Here is a 22,914-nt window from a genome sequence, read left to right as displayed (position 1 = left end):
TCGTGTATATTAGTTCATTGAATTTTCCAAACAGCACCACTGAGGTAGGTCCTCTTCTTATTCTCGTGTTACGGAGGAGAAAGGAAGGCATAGGGAAGTTGAGGAATTTGTCCAAAGATGCACAGCTATTAAGTGGTGAAGTCATGATTTGTACTCAGGTGGTCTGGCTCCAAAGCCCACATGTTCCGCCTCTGGATGAGGAGGACCTAGCAAATGTTGCTGCTGTTACTCTTGTATTCAGCATCATAGCTCTCTGTGGTTTTTGGTCTTTCTGTTGAATTCTGAGCTCAGTGAAAGCAAGAAACCCATCTTAATCACCTTTCATCCCCAGAGACCAACAGAGGACTCATAATACTCATTAATATTTGCTTAATGGCTGACAGCATTCCCTCTCTTCATTAATCAATCAGTAGCTCTCTATCGACCTTTTCCTGTGGGCTAGATTTGAGCTAAATCCTGGGAGGAATGCAAAGTACAACTGTGCCTCTGTAAACGGAAGATTGGGTGTGTGTCTGTGGGGGTGAGCATTCCAGAGCACTGTGTCATTGACAGAAACTTCCACACAGGAGGCAGAAACAATACAGGTGGCTTGGGGATGTTTTCCAAACTGGGATTCCCACCCCTCCCTGATTGGGCCACTCCCCCTATATCCTGCAGAACAAGGTGACACAGATACCCTACTCCTGCCCAGAGCAGAAACCGCTCCTTCTCTTTGCTCCCACTCTAGTGAGGAAGATGCATCTTTCTTGCTCAGGCAACCAGTTCACGGGAGCCTAAAATGATAGGGAAAAAGTCAGAAGTTTGGAACTGGGAAGGGAGCTTAGAAAGTCACGTCTGCCCCAACACAGCAGGCAGAATGGTCTTTTAAAAACCAAGTTCAGATCTTATCACATTCTTGCTTACAGGTCCTCCACTCACTCGGAATAAAACCCTGCATGATGTGGTACTGGCCACCTCTCCATGTTCCATCGCTCCGCCCCTCCTTCTCTGCACTCAAGCTACGGGGCCCTGCTGTTCCTGCTTCCTGGCACACTTGTCCCTGCCTGAGGGCCTTATAGTTGCTGTTCCCTCTGCCAGGGAGGGACGCTCTGCCCTGGTGTTTGCCTTGCTGATTCTTGCAGTTGACTCAGCTCACAGGTCCCCTCCTCGCAGAGGTTTTCTCTGACCTTTGCTCTAAAGTAGCTGAGCTGCTTCTCAGTCACTCTTTAGTCTGTTACCTTTCTGTGTTTTTGTCATAGCACCAACCTCTAACTGAAATTTTCTTTTTGTTTGCTTACTTGGTTTTTGTCTGTCTCTTCTACTAGAATGTAAGCCCCATGATTATAAGGACTTTGGTTTGTTCATCATTATGTCTCTAGTGCCCAGAACTATTTCTTACAGGTAGTAAACATTCACTGAATGATTTTGGAATGAATGATTGAACAAATGAACAAACCTAAATATGCTGTTTTCATTTTACCTGTGAGTAAACTGAGGCCCAGGAAGAGAGGCTAATAAAAGTTGAGAGTGTTCTTTCAACTTACCTTTTGAATGCTCACTACCTGCCAAGCACTGAACTCAGTGATTCACATGCATTATTTTTGTCACTTATCTTTAATTGTTATAGTGACTTGTTTGGAACATCATTTTCTGTACACTATGTAACATTCAAAAGAAAACTGGACCAACTCTTATTTTTTATTGAAATCTCACTCTGTTTTACAAAGATTTGGAAGCAACTTAGCAAAATTCATATAACCAAAATGATAAAATAGGAGAGACAGGTGAAAGGGAAGTCTGGGTAAGAAGACAAGAGCCGGAACTAAGGTTAGCTCACAGAAGTGGAGACCACACAAGTCCCTTTGAACTGAGCACAGTTTTTCTGTATTCTTTATGATTGATAACTAAATTGTGCCTGGATGCTTGAAAATGGTGATTTTTTAAAAATCCAATCACACACATGACCTGGGGATTGTCCCAGACTGCATGTGACAGTCCAGGGTTTGCCGGCTCCCTCCCTGCCTCATCAGCTGGGCCCCTTGACTGAGGCGGCGTGATCTCTGCCTCCTACTTTACCAAGGGACCAATCGAGCAGGGAGGAACCTGGCACTCTCCCCAGCCCTCTCTGGACCCAGCCAACTTTGTTTCAAAGAGAGCCTTTTTCCCAGAAGGTTTATTAATTGAGATATCACCATTGAAGACCCAGTTCTGCTCTCAAGACACTTCCGATTGCATTAGAGAGAAAAGACATAGCGCACATGAAAAGACATCTTGTGAAAGCCAACAACAAATGCTAAATGCTGAATTAGAGGAGCATTTCACCAAAGAGGTGAGATTTGTGCTGGGGCTGACCATAGAGACAGGGAAAACAGGGGCAGGTGCTCCCAGCAGGGAGTCCATGTGAGCTAAGATGTGCAAGCTGGGATAGATGCTCAAGAAGAGACCCATAAGCAGCGGCAGTCCAGTTTGGAGTATGTGTGGAAGGGTCTCTCTTGTTAGGTGACAAAGCTAGAAAGGTCAGCTGGAGCCAGAGTTGTGGGAGCCTTGAGTGGCAGGGAAAGATTCTGAGGCCCTCCCTCTGCAGCCCTGGTATCCCAAAAGATGAATCATTGCCAGGCACGGATGCCCATTCTGGCTGCCTGTCGGTCCACTGATTCCTAGGTAGAAGTAACAGCATCTGAAATGGGAGCTACGATCTTTTTTGTTTGTTTTTTGAGGAAGATTAGCCCTAAGCTAACTACTGCCTTTTTTTTTTTGCTGCCTCCTCTTTTTGCTGAGGAGGACTGGCCCTGAGCTAACATCCATGCCCATCTTCCTCTACTTTATACATGGGTCCCCTACCACAGCATGGCTTTTGCCAAGCAGTGCCATGTCCGCACCCAGTATCCAAACTGGCGAACCCTGGGCTACCAAGAAGCAGAACATGCATACTTAACCTCTGTGCCACCAGGCTGGCCCCGGGAGCCAGGATCTTGAACTGACAGTGAGCAGAGGAGTAAGTGTGGGGCCTTTGTCAGTTTAGCCATTGGCCATCCCAGGTGCATTCATTCATTTGGTGATGTTTGTTGAGATGTCAGCACATGTTTGTTGAGCACCAAGTACATGCCAGGCCCTGTGCTAAGTGCTGAGGGTGCTATGATGAACAAGACAGTCAAGGACAGTGCTCTCATAGAATTCTTATATTAGTGGGAGAGACAGCTAGCCTGAGAAACAAACAAATAAGATGATTTCAGATAGAGAGTTAAATGCTGTAAAGAAAATGAAATTGAGTAATGGAGTATCTAGGGAAGCAACTTTATACAGGGAGGTCAAGGAACACCTCTCTGAGGAGGTGACACTTGACCTGAGAGTGGATTAAGGAGAAAGAGCCAGCCTGGGAAGATTTGAAGCAAAGATTTTGCAGACAGAAAAGCAAGGTGGGATGGAACTTGGGTCATCCAAGCTTTGGGCCCATGTAGATACTCAGCTCTGACACTGGTGGGCCCAGTCTGGGCCTTTGTTTCCCTTTGTGTTATAGATGAAGATGATCTTTCACACCTCTCTCCCAGAGATCCAAAGGGAATGATGGTGACTACCATTTGTTGAGCACCCGTCTCACGTCAGGCACGCTGCGTGCATTTTCTCATTTAATTCTCCCACCCAGCCTGTGTGGCAGGTGGTCTGTTGGCCCCAGTTTCTTTCCAGTGAGGAAGCTGACGTTTGGAGAGATGAAGTTCCATGTCCAGGCTCTGCAGCTTGTACATGGTGGAACCTGGATTCAGACTCAGATTGGTCTGGCGACAGAGCCAGGCTTCTTTCCACTCCTCCACCCTCGGAATAAATGAAGCATTGTTAGTTCAGGATGTGCAGAAAGCTGCTTAGCAAAAGGAGAGTTGGGGAAGCATCTTAGAATGAGGGTCTTAGACGCCTACTGTCCTCCCAACTGAGAGGACTCTTTTTGCTCATCTGCAGGAGGATGCCCCCAGAGCCTGGGGTTACTGTTGGCCTTTGCCAGAGGCATGTTCAGACTTAGCCAATTGAGTATCCCCCAGTTTCCTGCTTTTACCGTCTCAGCTGCTGGTCAGGAGGTTTGGGAAGGTGACATCATCTAGCTGAATCAGCTGCTGCTTCTAGACACATTAACGGGAACTGAAAGTCATTGCCCCTTCCTTCCCACTCTGCAGTCTTTTCAGAATGAGGCTGGGGTATGGGTATTCCACCTGTCTGCCGGGTCTTGGCTGAAATAGTGCTCCTCGCTTTGAAAGAGCTAGAAGGTGCATTTTCTTGGAGAAAGCTATCCTCAAGGCTTCTCAAGCTAAGGAAACAGAGTACCGTTGCGGGACAGAAGGATTCACAGGAGGACTCCTCTCCCTCTCTTCCACCTTCAGTTAGCCCTGGGACCTTGGCAAGAACTCCTGACCCTTCTGACCTCCTTTGCCCAAGTCCAAGGCTCAGGCCCAGCACTTTAGGATGGACAAACAAAATGTTATTTGTGGCCTTTGACCTGAAGGCATTTAGAGCCTGCTCAAGAGACAAAAAGACAGCTTAGGTTTCAGAGCAGAGCAGCCACTACACTATGATCTATTGGATATCCCCCCTTGACCAATGACCAGGAAGGAAAAGAGAACAAGTGAAATACATTAAAAGAAGAAAGAAAACCAAAAGAAAGTAATGAAAAGGTGGCTCAGTGCGAGATGAGTAGGACAACAGATAGCTTACTTGCTCTGACTTTGCCTCTCTCAGCAGCACTGTTTTCACGTGTAAAATGGATGTCACCAGGGTATGTGGCTCTGTGGCTCATTGGAATATTATATAACACATGTAAAGCATTCAGCAGTGCACCTAGCACCCAGGGAGTGTGCAGTGAATGGTAGCCCTGTATCTAGGTTCTCAAAAGAGACACAGCCCATTGGGTAAGGTCAGGGCAGGCTTCCTGGAAAAGTTGGGCTTGGAACTGGACTTCAGAGCCTGGATAGGCTGTGGATGGATGCTGGCTGGAAGTAGGCTATTCAAGTGGGAAGAGGACAGACATTGGATGCTGACAGCCTGTTGTGTCATCTGTGAAGGTGACTTTACCTCTCGGAGCCTCAGTTTTCTTCTCTGTAAAATGTGGGTACTACTAGAACCCACCTCACGGGGCTGTTGAGGGAGGTAATGAGGTGCTAAGTGGATGATGGAAACCGCTGAGTAGAGTCCCCAGCGTGGGCTGTTTTGTTTCTTATTTGGCAGGGGAACCAGCCTGGTTAAAGGCTGGAAGTAGGGTGTGAGAAGGCACAGCTATTGCTCATTCCCCCCTCACCTGGACGACTCTCCCAGTTGTCTCCCTGCTTCTGCCTTTGCCCGCCTCTAGTCTGCTGTCCACATAGTACCCACTGATCCTTCTAAAATAGAAGTCAGATCCTGTCATTCTTCAGTTCAAAATCCTCCAGTGATTCTTCGTTCATGAGAATAAGCGAAAGCATAGACAGTGCAGGAACAAACGGAGGACAGTCCTCTGGAAATAAGTGTCCTGGGTTCATTTCTTCTCAGAAGCAGCCCTCTTCAGCCCCCCCGCCCCTGTGTATGTGCATGTGTGCAGGCACAAGTGGATGACACAGTGGTGACACTGTGCACTCAGGACATTTCATAATAGGGAAGGACATTGACCACTGCCTTGCCTGCCAAAGGTCATCAAGGCTGAGAAAGCTAAGGGCACTCAGGCAGGCCTTCCTCCCCTCTGAATCTGAGTCATTTCCTGAGAAATGTTGGTCATTCATCCATTTGTTCATTAACAAATACTTATTGAGTGGCTGCCATGTGTTAGGCACTGAGCTATAGGTTGGGTATACAGTGTGAACAAACCAAAGTCCCTGTTTTCACTCTAGGAGCAAGGGCGGGAGCAAGAGACCAGTAAGAAGCTGGGCGGGTGATGGTGGTGGTTTGTACAAGGGTGGAGACACGGTGGAAGTGGTGAGCAGTGGTCAGAGCTTCAATATAATTTGAAGGTCAGGCCAACTGGATTTGCTGATGATTGGATAAGGGATGTGTGAGAGAGAGAGAGGAGTCCAGGTTTTTGGACCAAGCAACTGGAAGGCGCTGGCTCCCATTTAATGAGAAGAGGAATAAGTGGTGGCCAGGAGTGGTTTCTGCAAGGGCTGTGGAGTTGGACTGCTTGCATTCAAGTCCCGTTTTGCTTGCTGTTTGACTTTGGGCAAGTGTTTAACTTTACCAGGCCTCAGTTCCCTCAAATGTAAACCTACTTTCTAGGCCATGGGCAGTTGGGTGCTGTGAAAATTATTTAGGGGTAATTTGTGTGAAGGGCTTAGGACAGTGCCTGGCACATAGTAAGGGCTCAGTAAGAGTTAGCTCCATCATTATTGTGGAAGGCAGGGAATCCCATGACCAAGCAGGCAGCAGGTCCCACCCCACCTCCACCACTCCTCAAGGAGCCCACCCTCCAAGAGGCAGCTCAGACACCATCTGTCTAGCAGAGAAAAGCCACAGGGAGACAGGTTTTGGGGGGGCATTAGTTAGATGAGCCCTTCCCAAGAAACCTAATCTCATTCTCAGCAGGTGTTAATCCCAGCAGCCTCCTTGGTATCTGAGCCCAACCCACGCAGTTCCTCCCTACCCCCACCCGTGAGTCCCAGACCATCTTCCCCTTCTCACTAGCTCCAAGCTGCCCCCAGTACACTGCTCTACCAGCTGGAGGGGCTCCTACAGGGCGAGGCCACCATCCATCTGACAGGGCCCAGTTCCTCACATGTATCATGTCGCCAAGGGCTTCAGGTGCCACCTGTCCAGAGCCCCCCATCCCCCCACAGGTGCCAGTTCCTGGGTGTGGTGCTTGATCCAGGCAGATCCAGGCTGGAGCCAGCTGGAGCCAGGGACTCCCACTGTGCCCCAGCTGCTGCCTGCTCTCCCACCACAGGCCAAGAAACAGGCTTAACCCTTTGGACACCACACGTGTAACCAGAGTTAGTGGTTGCAGTTCTGGCTCTGAGGATTGCACTGTTCCAGCGAACTTTTTTTTTTTTTTTAAGAAATTTATCTTAAATACAAAAGAGAATATCTAATGAGTATGTTAAATTTCAAGAATAGGAAAATGATCACCCAGTTTAAGAAATCAAACATTTATTAAAACCTTAGAGCCCCCTGTGTGCCCCTCTCCAATCACAGCCACCCCCTACCCATTCTCCTGAGATTTGTGTTTGTCATTCCCTTGCCTTTTTAGAGAAATAGCGTTAGTGCATGTATAGAGTATTCTTCTGCATGATTTTAAACTTCCTTTAAATATCATACTGTGTGTATTCATCTGCTGTTTGCTTTTTCCATTAACGTTGTGAGATCCATCGATGTTATGTGTACAGCTGTAGTTCGTTCATTTTCATATTGCTGTGTATGATTATGTCTCAAGTTATGTATCCATTCTACTTTCAGTGGTTATTTGGGTTGCTCCTTTGTTTTTGCTATTTCAAACAATGTGGTTTTGAACATTCTCTGTGTGTCTCCTGCGCATGCACATGTTCAAGAGTTTCTCCAGGGCAGTGGTTCTGAGATTTAGCTGCTAGAATCGCTGGAGGGCTCCTTAAACCACAGATTGCTGGGCTCCACCCCCACCAGTGTTTGGTTCTGTAGGTCTGGGTTGGGGCCCTGAGAATTTGCATTTCTAACAAACTCGCAGGTGATGCTGCTGCTGCAGGCCCTGGGACCACACTTTGAGAATCATTGCTGTAGAGTTTGTATCCAGGAGTGGCATTGCGTGTTGGAAGATAATGCCCGATTGTTTTCCTCTGTGTCAGTAAGAATTTATGCTGCCACCAGCAGCATATGAGTTTCTGTTGCTTTACTTCTTTGTTAATACTTGACATGGTCAGACTTTAAAATTTTTATAGAGCTGGTGGATATGAGATGCTATCTTGTGGTTTTAATTTGCATTTCTCAGATTACAAGTGGGTTGAGAACCTTTCCTCACGTCCATTGACCATTTGTGTTTCCTTTTTTGTAAAATAGCTGTTCAAGTCTTTGCTCTGTTTTCTTTTGTTTTGGCTTTTTCTTATGGGTTTGTAGGAATTCTTTATATAATCAGAATCCTACGCTTTTGTCTACATGTGTTACGAATATAGGCTCTCGGTTTGTATTTTGTCTTTCACTTTTATATGTGATGTCTTTCGTTGACTAGAATTTCTTAATTTTAATCTAGTTGAGTCTTGTCTTTTATGATTTACACCTTTCATGTTTTGTTGAAGAAATCCTTTCTTAACCTCTGGTCCCAAAGACATTTGTCTGTATTTTCTTCTAAAAGTTTTAAAGTTTGCCTTTCACATTTAAGTCCTTAATAGAACTGGAATTGACTCTCATGTCATCTTATTATTTTAGTTGGTGGAATACCTTTCTGTCAGTAGGGTTTAAATGTCTACAAATCTGAATTATTTATAACTTGAGTTGTACCTAGAGCTTATTATATACACTGCATTAATGCTTCATATTGAACAACTCTTTGGGAAAGAGTTTTGATCACATTTAAAACCCTTCCAAGATTTTCTTTGGATTTTTCAAATTTTAGATATGACAACGGTGTTGTGGTTGTGTTTTATTTTCCTTTTTAAGATTCCTTATTTTTTGGATATCTGGAATTTGCTTCAAAATAATACAGGGGGGTAGGAGCTGGCCCCGTGGCCGAGTGGTTAAGTCTGTGCGCTCCGCTGCAGGCGGCCCAGTGTTTCGTTGGTTCGAATCCTGGGCATGGACATGGCACTGCTCATCAAACCACACTGAGGCAGCATCCCACATGCTACAACTAGAAGGACCCACAACGAAGAATATACAACTATGTACTGGGGGCCTTTGGGGAGAAAAAGGAAAAAAATAAAATCTTTAAAAAAAAAAAAAAGTGATACTCAGTGAACAGCCCCATATATTTGTCATTTGGCCTAAGTGTGAATGCAGGGTATCCGTGGGGGATAAATCCCTAGAAGTGGAATTGCAGGGTCAAAGGGTGTGTGCACTTGTGATTTTGATAGATGCTGCCTGCCTGGGCTGTAGCATGGTGCCAGTTTACAGGAGCGTCTTTCTCTGCACGCCCCTTCTACCCGGGCGGGGTTTGATTCAGCGCATTTATTGAGCGCCTTCCAGTGCCAGACCCTGGATACAAAGACAACACTTGCATGTATCAAGTGAAATTGTTACTGTGTGCCAGGCACAGACTTGTTATCTGGTAATACTCATAGCCACCCAACAAGGAAGGTTTTTAGATGAGAAAACTAAAGCTCAGAAAGGTTAAATAGCGTGCCATGGTCACTGACCCAAGCTAGTAAGTGGCAGAGCTGAGATTTAAACCCAGTTTGAATCTTCTAGTGCCTGTGCTTTTAAAGAACACCCTTGACTGCCTCTCAGGAGGAATAACATATAGTCTTAGAGTCTAAGACAGATGAGGAATCAAGCTCGGAGAGACTAACTGGCCAAAAGAATACACAGCCAGGAAGCTATGGAGTCTCCAGGGGGAACCCAGATATGTCTGATCTGAGGCCTGTGGTCTGTACTGAGCTGCCTCCCATCCTTCCCTAGGAAGAATTTCCAACTCTAATTAGGATTCTATCAAGAGAACTTTCTCCATCCAGAGCTCCGGTTGCTATAGAGAGCCGTAAGTCACTGGTCCTTGATTTGCATCTGTTGGTCATCAGAGGGGCCCATAGTCATAACCCGTCTGTGAGTAATATACTAGTGACAATGTAGTTGCTGCCATTAATTGATGCCATTGCATCAACATATGCAGGATGCTGTAAGGTGCACTGTGTTGTATTTTTAACCCTCACATTAGTCCTGCTTGGGAAACATTATTGTCCCCATTGTCCAGACGAGAAAACTGAGAGTAAAACAACTTACATAATAGTCCCAAGTCAAATGCGAATAAGGACGGAATTAAATCCAATCTGATAGACTCAGAAGCCCTCACTCAGTCTCTGACTCACTCATGTGTCCGTGGGTTTCCCTTGGCTCTCTCTGCTTCTTCTTCTTTTCTGTATTGTTCAGTGCTCTCTCCAGAGGGTGAGTCTGGCTTCTCCACCTTACATTGCCTGTTTTAGAGGAGAGGGCTTATAGCTTCCATTTATCTCATACTGCCCCTACCCGCCACCCACTGCTTAACACAGGGTAGCCAAAGAGTGGACTGCCACGTGATGCCTGGGGATTGGTGGGCAATCACTGGCGATGGCCCCCACTGATACTACCTCAGAAAGGACCCATCTCCCAATCGTGTAACAAGTGCTCTTTGTACACCTGTCATGTGCTCACTGCTCCAGTGGGGAGAAGAAAAGTATAAAGTACAGGCCTAGCTCTCAACAGCTTAGATCATGAGACTGTAGGTACCAAAGTAAATGGAAGACTACAAGGGTTAGAGGAGTTCAGAGGAGAGAGGAAGCATAAGATAATTACAATAGTAGCAAGCATTTATTGAGCACTATGGGGTAGGTCTTATGCCTGTTTTATAGGCGTGGATCCTGAGACTCAGACGTGGATCCACTCAGACCCAGTGGGTGATCAGCCCAGGGTTGCACAGCAAGTAGGTCTCAGAATTAGGACTCTGAATCACTCCATGGCCTCTCTGGGAGAGCACTGTGGACTCTGTGCGTAGTGACTTGGAAGCTCCAGTAAAGGGAGTCTGGAAGGATGGGCCAGGTATGGACAAGAAAGGAGATGCCAAAATGTAGGACGAAAGGCTGAGAAGTGGAGCTGTGATATTCTTAAGATGTGGGAAAGCCTTTAGAATGTGGGGAAACCCAGGCTTTGATCACAAAGTAAGAGCACAGGATCATTAAGGTTTGTCTGTGCTTTTTTGTGTCCATACATTATCTCATTAAGCCTGTGATTATGCTAGAAGGTAGAGGGGGTTATCCTCTTACCATGGAGGGAACGGAGGTCTTCTAACTTTAAATCTCAAGTCCTTTCCACCATCCATGCTGCCTCCCCATTTCTCTAGTGGGAGAACACAGGCCCTCCACTCAGACAGACCTGGGTTTGAACCCCACCTCCTCCGTTTTGTGTCTCTAGGATCTTAAGGTTTGCAAGCTGGGGCAATTTCAGTTAAAGAGCAGGCCCTGGAAGGCAGGCGTATGCTAAGGAGTGAACGACATAAGTGAGGTGTCATAACACCAAGGTTCCTATAGTACTTTTTTTCAATGCACTTTCAAGTCTTTGGTTTACATATGAAGAAAGTGGGGTGCCCCCAGAAGTGAAGTGACTTGCCCAAGATCACACAGTGAGTTAATAAATGGCAGCGCTGGGATTAGAACTCGAGTCTCTTGTCTCCTAAGAGAGCTTGCTTTTTCCTTACACAATGCTGCTCCCCTGAGGGGCTGCGGGAGGAAGGCCTAGGGATAGGATCATAGCACTTTGGAGCTGGAGAGGGGGCCTTAGAGATCATTGAGTCTATCCTCCACACTTAACAGATGAGAAAAGTGAGGCCCAGGCTGCCTGAGTGACATGTCCGTAGCCAGATAGAGCCACTGCAGAGCAGGAGCAAACCCATGTGTCTTGACCCTAAGGTCCCAGGTCCTTCTCACACTACCATGCAAAACTTCCGAATTGCCTCTTTTCTCTGCAAGTCTAAAGCCTCACTCCAGGGGGCCGGCCCCTTGGCCTAGTGGTTAAGTTCGTGCACTCCGCTTCTGCAGCCCAGGGTTTCACCAGTTCGGATCCTGGGCGCGGACATGGCACTGCTCATCAGGCCATGCTGAGGTGGCATCCCACATGCCACAACTCGAAGGACCCCTACTACAAAAAATACACAACTATATGCCGGCAGGCTTTGGGAGAAAAAAAAAATCTTAGATTTACTATTAAAAAATTTTTTTAAATAAAAAATAAAAATAAAGCCTCACTCCAAATGCCAGCAGTTTACAGTTAGAACAACTGTTGAGTTTGGGGAGTTTTTTTTGCAAATTAGAGTCTTGTTTTCTCTCTCTCAATTCTTAGTAAGGATAATGTACTAGAAAAGGAAAAAAAAAAACTTCAGTGGAAGACCTTGATAGAACAAAGATAAAAATTTGATAGAGTCTCTGAAATCTAGGGGGATCCTCAAAGCCAGGAAATAATTTCAGGCCAGCCCCCTTGCCTATCCCAGCCAATTCACCACTTGTCCCTCTCTACTCACAACAGGCCTTCAAAAGGCCCAGCCTTCCCTTGGCAGCTGCATCTGGTGAACACCAACGGAAATCCCTGGTATTTTTCTTTGCATGCAACCAACCATGGAGACGTAGGTCAGGCATTGCTGGCCTGGCAGTTAGAACAGCTCCGCTTTGCCCACTGCACCTGCAGCCATGTTGCTGAGCCCCATGGGGATGGGAAAAGGATGTTCCCCTCCAAACAGGGATTGAGTCCTCAAGGCCCCTTGTGGGCAGAGCTGGCTAGGACTTAGGGGGGGTGCTAGAAAAGACCATCTGGAATATGGGGACTAGGAGGGTGGCTCTGTTTCTTTCCCCCCTTAATGTCTGCTGTGACCAGTAGCAGGGTTGGCAGTGTCTGCTCAGCTCAGCTTAGAGTCATCATCACTGATGGACAAGACTGGGAAGGTCTCATGCTCCCCCTGGGCTCAGCTGGGCCCCAGGCCTGCACCTGAACCCCTATGCCTATCTAGTGTTTACAGGATTGAAGCTGCCACCCGTTGGGACCTAGCCTGTTTTCATTTCTCCTCTCAGCTGTCTGGTCTCCATGGACCTCACCTACAGGTTTGTGCGTGCCCGTCTGCCACGATGCAGCCCCACGAGGCTCCTCTAGCCTGGCACACTCCTCTTTGGCCTTTGTTCTCTTCAGCAGAGCTGCCAGTTCTTTACCTGGCCCAGGGGAGAGCTTTCCTGGCCTCTCAGAAAGGCTCAGTTGCTCCACCCTAGCTGCACCCTTCCCAAGATTCAGTCTCTTTGTCTGCACTCTGCGGGCCCGGGCTGTGGTTCCAAGGCACTGAGGGGGCCCGTATGTGGCCGCTCTGGACTGGCCTCCAGTTGGCTGGCTGATTCTGTCCTGAGCTTTCTCCTGCTCTGGGCCTCATGTGTCTCTTTTGTAAAGGTGTAGGACCAAGATTGGTACATGTACCATTGATCTTCAAGATAACTTATAAGTGATATGCAAATGAACTGTTTTAAAATTTTAATAGTGTTTTTATTTTATGTTGATTTTCATCTGTGGCAAATGATACTGGCTTTCTACTTATAGTAGTAATATAATAAGTTGCCTTTTGGTTTCATTGATTCATTTAGCAAATACTTACTGAGGGTCTAGCTACTGGGGATATCTGACTTCATGGAGTTTACATTCCAGAAAGACAGAGAGTGATGGTGGGAGTGGAGGGTGGCTGCACAGCTTTTGGTATTTGTTTTTTAATAAAGAGTGATTGGGGAAGGCTTGTCTAAGGCATGTGAGCAGAGATATGCATGACCTGAGGGAGCAAACCATGAAACAATCTGTGGTAAGAACATTCCAGACAGAGGGAGCAAGTACAGAGGGCCCAAGGTAAGAAAGGTGTGCTTGGCGTGATTGAGGAAGAGCAGAGGAGATGAGTGTGGCTAGAGCAGAGTGAGCAAGTGGTGGAACGTGAAGGTTTGTGTGGGCCATGGTGAGACACTGCCTCTTCCTCGGGGTGAGGCGGGAAGGCAGTGGAGTGTTTTGACCAGACAGGATCTGACTGCTTCCAGAAGGACCCTCTGGCTGCTGTGTGGTGAGGGACCATAGTCGGGGGTAAGAAGCTGGAAGACCAGTGAGAAGGTTGTTAGGATACAGGCAGAAGATGGTGTTGGCTTGGAGAAATGATGGCAGTGGAGGTAGTGAGAAGCACTGGGATTCTGGATAAATTTTAAATATAGATTCAAAGGAGTTTGCTGACAGATCAGGGCTACAGAGGATTTAAAGCTGGTTCCAAGATGTTCAGGCTTCGGCACCTGGAAGGATGAAGCTACTACCATTTACTGCAAAGGGGAAGGATGCAGAAAGAACAGGTTTGGGGGAGGAAATTAAGAATTTTCAATACATTTAAGTGAGTCAATTGATAGACAGATTTTAATAGTAATGATGATACATGGATAAGGCCCAAACAGTGATAGCTGAGATTGTGGGTGGAGCGGACCAGGTGTGACTACTTCCTTCCGGCTCTAAAATTCCACGTCAGTGACTTCAGACCTCGCAGTCTCCCATTCATGAAGAAGGGGAACCTGAGACTCCGCCTAGAAAGTAACAGAGCCACAAGGAATGACAGGAGAGGAATCCCTTGGACCAGGCTCCCCTCTTGTTCATTTGGAAGGACTTGAGAAGTCCTTGCACACAGCCTGGCCTCCTGGCGTTGCCTCATTCATTCACTCGCTCTCGCTGAGTACCTTCTGCCAATAGGTCCCGGACTTCCTCCTCTTACTGCCATTCACCATTCAGGGGCTGGAGAGCAAATGACTTTGCTTCCACGGGAGCATAAATGGTTTTATCTCTTTCTTCATCCTGTAGGGTTCCCATAGTTATCAAGCTGGAAAAAAATCCTCAAAGGCCTCCTGCCCTGGCTTTTGTAGCTGAGAAACGGGAGGCCAGAGAGGCAAGCAACTCCTAAAGTTCACATCCAATCCACTAGCAAATCCTTTCAGCTCTACTTTTAAAAATAAATTCTGAATCTGACTGCTTCTCACCAGCTTCCCTGGCGCCCTCCTGGCTAAGCCACCGTCATGTTTCTCCTGGATGACTGCATCAGCTCTTCACTGGACTCTCTTGCTTCCACCTTTGCACCTGGAAGTCTCCATCCAGCAACCAGAGGGACCTTGTTAAAACCAAAGTCAAATCATGTCCCTCTCCTGCTCAGAACCCTGCAGTGTTCCATGTCACTCAAAGGACAAGCCCAAGTCCTTAAATGGCCTTCAAGGCCCTGCACATCTGGCCCTTGGCTATTGCCAGACCCCATCGCTACTATTCTTCACTCATTCACATGGCTTCAGCCACCCTGGTGTCCTTCCTGTTCCTGGAGCACCCCAAGTATGTTCCTGCCTTAGGGCCTTTGCACTTACTGTTCCCTCTGCCTTTCCTCAGAACTTCGTAATGCCTGTTTCCTCACTTCATTCAGGCCTCTGGTCAAATGTCACCTCCTCAAGAAATTTTCCCTGACCACGGGTTCTAATTTTGCCCTCTTTCATGTTTCTTCCTAGGCCTTTTCTCTCACTTATGTTTCTTTTTAGCACTTACCACCATCTGACACATATATTTATTGCCTATCTCTTCCCATTAAATTGTAAATTCATGCAGGTAGGAGTTTTCATCCGATTTAGTCACGGCTTTATCCCCAACGATTAACATAGTGCCTGGCATTTAGTGGGCACTTGATAAAGTTTTAAGGCATGAATGAATGTCCAGAGCTAAGCAGGGCTCTTGACTGGTCCTTCCTGCAACCCCACAGGTCAGCCCACCAGGGGTCACAGTCTGCCTTAGAACACTCAGCTAACAGCTCCACCGAAGCTACTTGTCATCACTTTTGTTTCCAAGATAATGACCAGATGGAAGGAGGGACTTTTTCTTCAAGGCCTTGTGAGGGCTGGGTTGGGGGTAGGGAGGAAGCACAGAGCAGCCGTCAGCACACCTCTTCTTTTCCCACCCCCAGGGTACCCCGGGAACCTGGAGGCATGGCTCTTCCCTGTCTTCAGTGATTTCTGATTTCCAGGGGCCAAGAGTAGCAGATCCTGAGTAAACAGTGGGTGGGTGGGTGGTGAGAGGGGAAGGAAGGGTTTGGTAACATCCCTCTGCATCTGTCCTATTGCACTGGCAGGTGCACGTGCTGTGGAGTCAGACGCCCTCGCTCAGTAACTGGTGAGCTCATGCAAAGCCTCATTGCTTCTCTGAGTCTTAGTTTCCTCCTTGGTAAAGTAAAGACAACACCTACTTGCAAGATTTTGAGACTGCAAGCAGGGGCTCAGTATACATTAGCTGTTATTTTTTTGTTTGTAGCTACAAATAATGAGATATACCGTGAGAAGCACAAATGGGGCCACTCATTTTTAGCTATAAAAAAATATCAGCTAACATTTCTTGAGCACTTTCCATGGATCATTTAATCCTTGCTGCCAAGCCTGAGATGGAAGTACAGTGTTCCCGCTTTATAGACAGGACTCCAGGCTTGGAGAAGTAAAGGGTCTTGCCCCAGGTCCCACAAGTAGGCAGCCATAGAGGTGGGGTCAGAACCCACACTATTGGACTCCAGGGTCAAGAGGCCTTGCTTGCAGGGGAATCCCTTCAACTCCGCTGGGTCTCAGTTTCCCATCTGTTCAGGGAGAGGGGTTGAACTAAATATCTCTGTGAACCACAGGTCATGACACATGGTTTCTGGGTGGTCCACATGCCATATCACATGGGACAGTGAGTTGCTTCTGGGCCTCCTTGTGGTGATGGTGGTGGTGGTCTTCTGCAGTTTATTGGCGTTCTGGGTGTTGAGTGTGAACAGCAGACCTCCAAGTGGCCCCTCCCTGGGCATCATCAGCTACAGACAGAGTACTCCCGCTCTCCTGGCACCATCTCAGGCATCTTGCTATTCTGCACCTTGAGGAGGCTGGTGGACTGGGGTAGAGATGAACCAGAAGACTAGAAGGAACCGGAATGTAGGAAATGCAACCCCGTGGGAGCCTTCAGCTGAGGTTTTGGTTACGAGGGTGTGTGTGAGAGCATTCATATGTACAGGGGGAGGGAAGGGTGTTGCAAGGATTTGCTCCGTCCCCAGATCCTCCAGAGCTGTTGGCTTCTGTGGAATTCCAAACATTTCCGATCAGATAAAGGTGGCTGAAAATACCCGGGACTTGTCTGGACTAGTTGGAGGCAGTGCTGGGGTGAGGAGGTTGAGGCCACAGGGGCAGAGCCCAGCAAGGTCTGGCCCCTCTGAGGAGCTTGCCCTGGGTCACAGATATACCCATTGCCCTTTTCTCCTGGAACCTGTAGGTTTGAGGGCAAGGCTCAGCAGTATTTGGGGTGGAGGAGGATCAGACCCTTTTGTGACACCAAGTCCTTCTACTCCGGAATGTCCCCTCTCACCTTCCACGCTAATTACTGGATCTTTTGGATACCCCTGAGAGAGAGAACCCAGGTTGTCACGCCTTTGTCCATATGTGAGTTAGTTTCATCGTCCTCATGCTGTGGCACTGGTGGGAGCCCTTCCGCTTCATTTTACGGGTGGAGAAAGTCCCAGACTTTCCCAGCATCCCAGACAGGGGATTGAATTCACCCCAAGGAAGCCAATGATAGAGCTGGGACTCAAAACCCACATCTGCTGACTGTCAGCCAGTGTTCTTTTCTTCACAGCATGCAGCATTGATCAGCACCAAACAAGGGAATGGGGGCATCTTTGGGCAGAAAGGAGGAAGGAGTGGCTGCTTTGGACCATGGAGTACCTGGAGGCATAGACCCCAGAAGGAAACAGAGTTTTAGGGAGAGGTTTAGCCCCAGAGACCAAGCCCCTCTTCCTTGTAGGTTGCTACCCCCATCCCTCCTGCCTCTTGCCTCAACACAGTGCAGACGATGCCTTTTCCAAAACCTTCCCATAAGCTTTCTGTCCTCCCTCCTGAGCCTGGGAGAACTTAGTGTCTGGAGAGTCCTGAGCACCCTGGCCAATCTCCTGGTGCCTTGGGGCCTCCTCCAGGTCTTGCCAGGCAGTGAGGAGGGGGATGAAGAGAGAGAGAATTGACCTTTCTTCCCTTCCCTTCTCACTGTCCATCAGTCAGCATACTCACCAGAACCTTCTCTGGGCCCAGCACTGGGCTAGGCCTAGGGGATAGAGCTCATGGTCAAAAATGAACAGCTCAACAAACTGACAAGAGAGCTGAAGGAGACTTGGAGGCAGAGAGCAGGAGGCCTCCTTGAAGAAGTGGCCTGTAGACGTAAGAGATAAGTAAGAGAGAGTTCAGCAGAGGGACCAGCATGGGCAAAGGTCCTGAGGCTGAACAGAGCATGGCATGTGAGGAATGAAGCAGCCTGGCCCTAGACAAAGCTGAGGAAGGCCTGCAGGGTCTTGCAGACCAAGGAGAAGGCTCTAGGACTTGGTCTAATGATCAGAGCAATAATAGTAACTGCTGCGCATCATGCACAGTTCTAAGAGTTTTACATGTGTTGCTATTGAATCCTCACAGTGTTCTTGCGAAGTAAGTACGTTTTTAATCCCCATTTTGTAGATGAGGTCCAAAGCTAAACATCTCAGTCTCATTGCAAGACTTATTGGGTACCTGCCTACTCTTTGTTCTGGCAGCCCAGCTTGGTGGAGAAGTAGAAGTTGATTTGTCACTAGCCTTGGCCTCTTCCAGAAAGCACTGCCATTTTACAAATGAGGAAACTGACGCTCGGAGAGGAGCAGGGCCTGGTCCAGGGCCCAGAGCGAGGCCAGCAAAAATTCCTCTGCCAGCTCATGTTCCCTTCTCGGGTAGCCCTTGGCACAGAGATGGAGGAGAGCAGCAGAGGAGAGAGGACCAGAGCTAAGGTCAGCCAGTGGAGGGAGGTAGAGGGAAAGAGGCGAAAGTTTTCCAATAGAACTATCCAAAAATGAAAGGCTCCATCTGGGAGGGAGGGAGCCCCTTATCACAAATGTGTAAGCAATGAATGCCCTAGAGATGCCTGTGAACTCCACAGGTACGGACCATGTGGAGTGAACCAGACCCACTATATGACCTGGGCACTCCTCCCTTCTCAGCCCCATCTGGGAAATGAGGATGTTAGGGGTGAGCTTGAGCATCACATGAAGGTTGGGTGGGTATGTTGTAAGGTCAATTTTGAGTCTCTGAGTCTGTTTCAAGGGTCCTTCTCACGCTGAACACTGGGAGAAGAATGAAAGGCTGTGGCCATCTACTTGTGAGAGAATAGGGAGTCAGCAGGGTTGAGATGAGAGATGGTTGAGATGAGGGGAGGCCTCGGGATTCCAGGGAATGAATGCATATGAGCCTGGAGCAGCTGCCCAGGAGCCATTAAGTGCTTGAGCTCTGGAGCCAGACTGCCTGGATTCAAATCCCAGCTGTGCCATTTAAGAACTGTATGACCTTGGGAAGGTCGCTTGACCTCTCTGTGCCTGTTTCCTCATCTGCAACATGGAGAGTAATAATAGCACTTACTTTATTGGGTTATTGTGAGGATTAAGTGGATTCATATACACGTCGAAGCTCTTAGCCTCATACCTGGTACATTGTAAGTGCTCAGTAAATATCAGCCATCACTCCCAGGGAACGAGGTCGTGAGCCCCTAAATGAGCATCTGTGCCCCCACTAAATGCATTTCTGAATTTTCTCTCTCTGCCTCCAAGACTAGTTCCCTGGTTCTGAGCCGAGGAGGTGGAGAGCCCACGCTCACACTGCTGGGCCCGATAGCTTTCTCGAGTCCCCAGCGGAGGTATTATCTCCTCCCAGCACAACCACTTCCTTTTCTGAGAAATGAGCACATCTGTCAGGCTTAGCTTCTTAGAACTAATGGTGGGGGAGGAGGCGGGGGAGGAGAGGCTGGCAGCTGACGGGCAGAGTTAGAGAAAGATTAACATGAAGTTTGCTGTGAGGATGCCTCCAAATATTCCTAAAGCCCAGATGGCTTGGGCCTCCCATAACACCCTCTTCAGCCAGTAACACCAAGGTCACCTAGCTTTACCAAGTGCATTCATCCCCTGTCTCACCACCACTGCCTGGTGAGGTCAAAGCAGGAGAAACTGAGGCTCAGAAGGAGAGAGGCTTGCTATGGTGCCCACAGCTGGGCTGGCTAGACTGAAGTGTTGGCCCCCGCACAGGCTGGCCAGCCTTCTCCTTGCCCTTGCCTCACTGAGCTGCCTCTCTGAGTTGCCCACATCCAGGCCCATGTTCCCCTGGTGTAGAGAGGCTGTGTTCCTCTCACGTTGCTGAGGCCAACAGCTCCCCCGGGAAAGCCGAGGGAAGTGGATTCCAACCACAAACCTCACTTCTTCCCAGTCTCCGCCTGCAACTCCCTGCCAAGAGAACGATAAGGCCTCTCCGTCTCCCCACCCCCTCTTCCTGCCATCTCCCAGGGATCTTCCTGCCATCTCTCAAGGCCTCATTTGTCTACTCAGCAGGCATTTATCAGCCTCTCCCTCGGGGAAACTGAGGCCAAGAGCAGAAAGTGACTCTGCAAGTGACTCACAGCCTGCCAATGCAAGGGCTGTGAGAAGGCCAGGGCAAAGTACAGTCCTAATGTCCCTGGCACTTTCCCTGGGCTGCTAGGAACCCCTTCCTCTTCTCCACCTACCTCTTTCTCGAAATAACCAAGCAGGAAGGAAGCGGTGGGCCTGGGCCCTCCAGAGTCACTCTAGAGGAAGGAAGAGCCTGTCTGGCACAGGCACTTGTTCCCCACTGAAGCCAGGACGGAAGGGTTTCACTTTCCCTCCTCATCTTCGTCACATCCTTTTCCTGTGGCACCCAGTTCCCCTCAGCTGGCTGGGGGCCAGAGCTCATTCATTCAGCTGGTGGCCTCAGGCCACCTTCCCCCTCCTAGAGGGACTCAGGGCTGTAGCCCTGGCCCAGAATATGAGATTTGCTGCTGTATATGCTGGGGCTTGAAACTGGCTTCCCCACTTACCCACTTTGGGTAGGACTCTTGGTATCTCTGAGCCTCAATTTACCTGGGCTTGGAATGAGGACCTCCTTCAGTAACAGTAGTGCATGCACCTAGCCCACGATGGGGCCTCAAGAAGTATTGTCCTTTTGAAAGTGAGCAGAGGTTAGGAGCAAAGGCAGTGGAGCCAGATTGTTGGTGCAGGCAACCCCGCCAGGTCACCAGCTCATTGTGTGACCTTGGGCAAGTCACAGATCGTCTGTGGGCCTCAGATCCATCAGCTGTATGATGAGTTAACAGTAGTACCCACTGACCGACAGAGTGTGGAGACGGTTAAATAAACTGATCCATAAAGAGTGCCCTGCGGAGTGAGTGCTCGGGAAACGTCAGCTGCTGCTGCCACAGAGGAGGGTAATTCTCTGTGAGTAAAGATGCAGAGACTGACATGGCAGGACTGGACATCAGAATGAACACGCAGCCGGAACTCAGACAAGTCCCAGGGCCACCACTTCCTAGTTAGAGATTGTGGGTGCGCCCTAAAGCTGACATTTCCCCATCTGTAGAACAAGGCTACTGATAAATGTCATGAGGATTAATGAAAGTAGTCATTCCTTTGTTCATCTAAAATAGATTCATTTAGAAGGGCACCTGCTGTGTTCCAGGTACAGCAGCAGGTTCTGGACATACCAATGACAAAACCACACACAGTCTAGTGGGAGAGACAGCACGAAGAATAATCATTCAAGTGAATGTGGTTGTGCATGTGATCAGGAAATACGGCCCAGTCAGGATAACGCGCTTTAGCTCAGTGCCTGGCACAGGGAAAACATTCAAATGTGGAATAAAGGTCAGCTGCCATAATAACAGTTATGATTATTTTATTGTTACTTAAGAAGTAAGGACGCTATGGCAGGGAGGTGAAGTAACCTGCTCCAAGTCACACCTCTGGGAAGAAGCATGGAAATGTGGGAGATGAGAGAGGAGAAGGATGAGAATCGGAGGACTGATCAGATTCAAGTGGGGACCGCACTTCAGCCCCTTGGAGGGTGGGTGGTCTGCTGGCTCTTGGGCTGCTGCCCCAGGGGCATTGTTGTGCCAGCCTTTTCCTGACTGCTGTAGGGTTGCAAGTGGCTGCAGGGTGACCTGCACTGTTGAGTTGGCTGCCTCTGGGCAGAGACCTAGCTGAAGTCGGTCTGTGCCCGTCTGGATGGGCCCCTGGCTTCAGACCTGGGTCAGACTTGGTCCCTGTTTACACTGAGCCCCCAGACTGGTGGAAGAGACCGACACACAGACAGAGGGCCTCAACCTAGGGACACCTTGCCTCTCCTTCCTGCCCCAGGACCTTTGCATTTGTTGCTTCTGCTGGAACATGCTCTTTTTTTACCCGAGATTTTTTATCCTCCCCGCTCATCACCACCGTGTCATTCAGGTCTCAGCTCAAACCTCACTTCTCCAGAGAGACTGTCACTGACCACTCCACTTAAGTCAGTCCCCAGGTATTCCCTGTCATCTCCCCATGACTTACTGTATTCAAAACCTCATCATCTCTGAAATTGTCTTGTTTCTTATTATTCTCTCTGCTTCCCACTAGAACAGTGTTTCTCAACCTTTTTTTTTTCTTATCACCACTCCCCTAAGGAGTCTTTTTAGACATTCTTGTCTTAATTGCCTTCCCATGACGTTTGAATACCACAGCTGTACTGTGTATCTCTTTATGTACTGTGGCCCCGTGGAGAGCCACAAATCATTGTCATATCTAAGAATTTTTGCATCACCCCGTTGGAGGTGGTTTCAGCTCATTGAGAATGCTGGACTAGAACATAAGCTCCATGAAAACAGGGACCTTGTCTGTCTGTTCACTGCTCTGTCTCCAGGGCGGGGCTTGGGGCATGCTCATTGCCCAATAAGTATTTATGGTGTGAATGGAAGTCCAAAAACGCTGGGAGCACAAAGGAGACAGTCGTCCCAGAGTTAAAGGAGGGACAAGTAGGGAAGGCCTCTTGGAAGACAGGACTCCAAAGTAGAGTCTTGTAAGCTGAGTAGGGGGTGGCTGACTGAGGAAGGGAGATGTGGGGAGGGTGCCCAGTTAGGGGAGGACACGGTGTTGGCAAAGGCTAGGGGCACGAAGCACTCCGGAGTATGTGGGGTGGGGCCATTCCACAGGTGTGACCAGGACTGTTGGAGGCAGGACCTTGACAGTGGTCCCAGCCTTGGCTTCTCCTGGGCACCCTCTGGAGGGCCCGATGCCAAGTCTGGAGGGCCCCTGATTCCTAGTTCAAGCTCCACCATGAGCCAGCTGTGTGAAACTGTAGACTGGGCACGGGGGTTGGCCTTGCTGATTTGCCGGGTCTGCCTGGCTGGAAGTCCATGCTTCTCCCCTGGAGCCGAGTAGCCACTGCCTGTCCCCAGTGGCCCTCAAAACCTCCACCTGTATCTCCATGGTGG

General features: G+C 48.6%; 1 protein-coding gene and 1 long non-coding RNA gene across 8 annotated transcripts in view; one reads left to right on the top strand and one right to left on the bottom strand.

Annotated features, from left to right (window-relative positions):
* Positions 1 to 22,914, top strand: part of BCL2L1 (BCL2 like 1) — a 44,775-nt gene that overhangs the window by 16,860 nt on the left and 5,001 nt on the right. The window lies entirely within an intron of this gene.
* Positions 13,956 to 20,292, bottom strand: LOC111769976 (uncharacterized). The gene is made up of 4 exons (XR_002802850.2): positions 20,164 to 20,292; positions 14,595 to 17,327; positions 14,298 to 14,412; positions 13,956 to 14,147 (listed from the first exon to the last, which is right to left on the bottom strand). It is a non-coding gene; the product is annotated as an uncharacterized lncRNA (long non-coding RNA).

Source organism: Equus caballus, chromosome 22, assembly GCF_041296265.1.
Source record: "Equus caballus isolate H_3958 breed thoroughbred chromosome 22, TB-T2T, whole genome shotgun sequence".
NCBI lineage: Eukaryota > Metazoa > Chordata > Mammalia > Perissodactyla > Equidae > Equus > Equus caballus.
The sequence above is the reverse complement of the archived record's forward strand: the minus strand, read 5'-3'. Positions and strand labels throughout refer to the sequence as shown.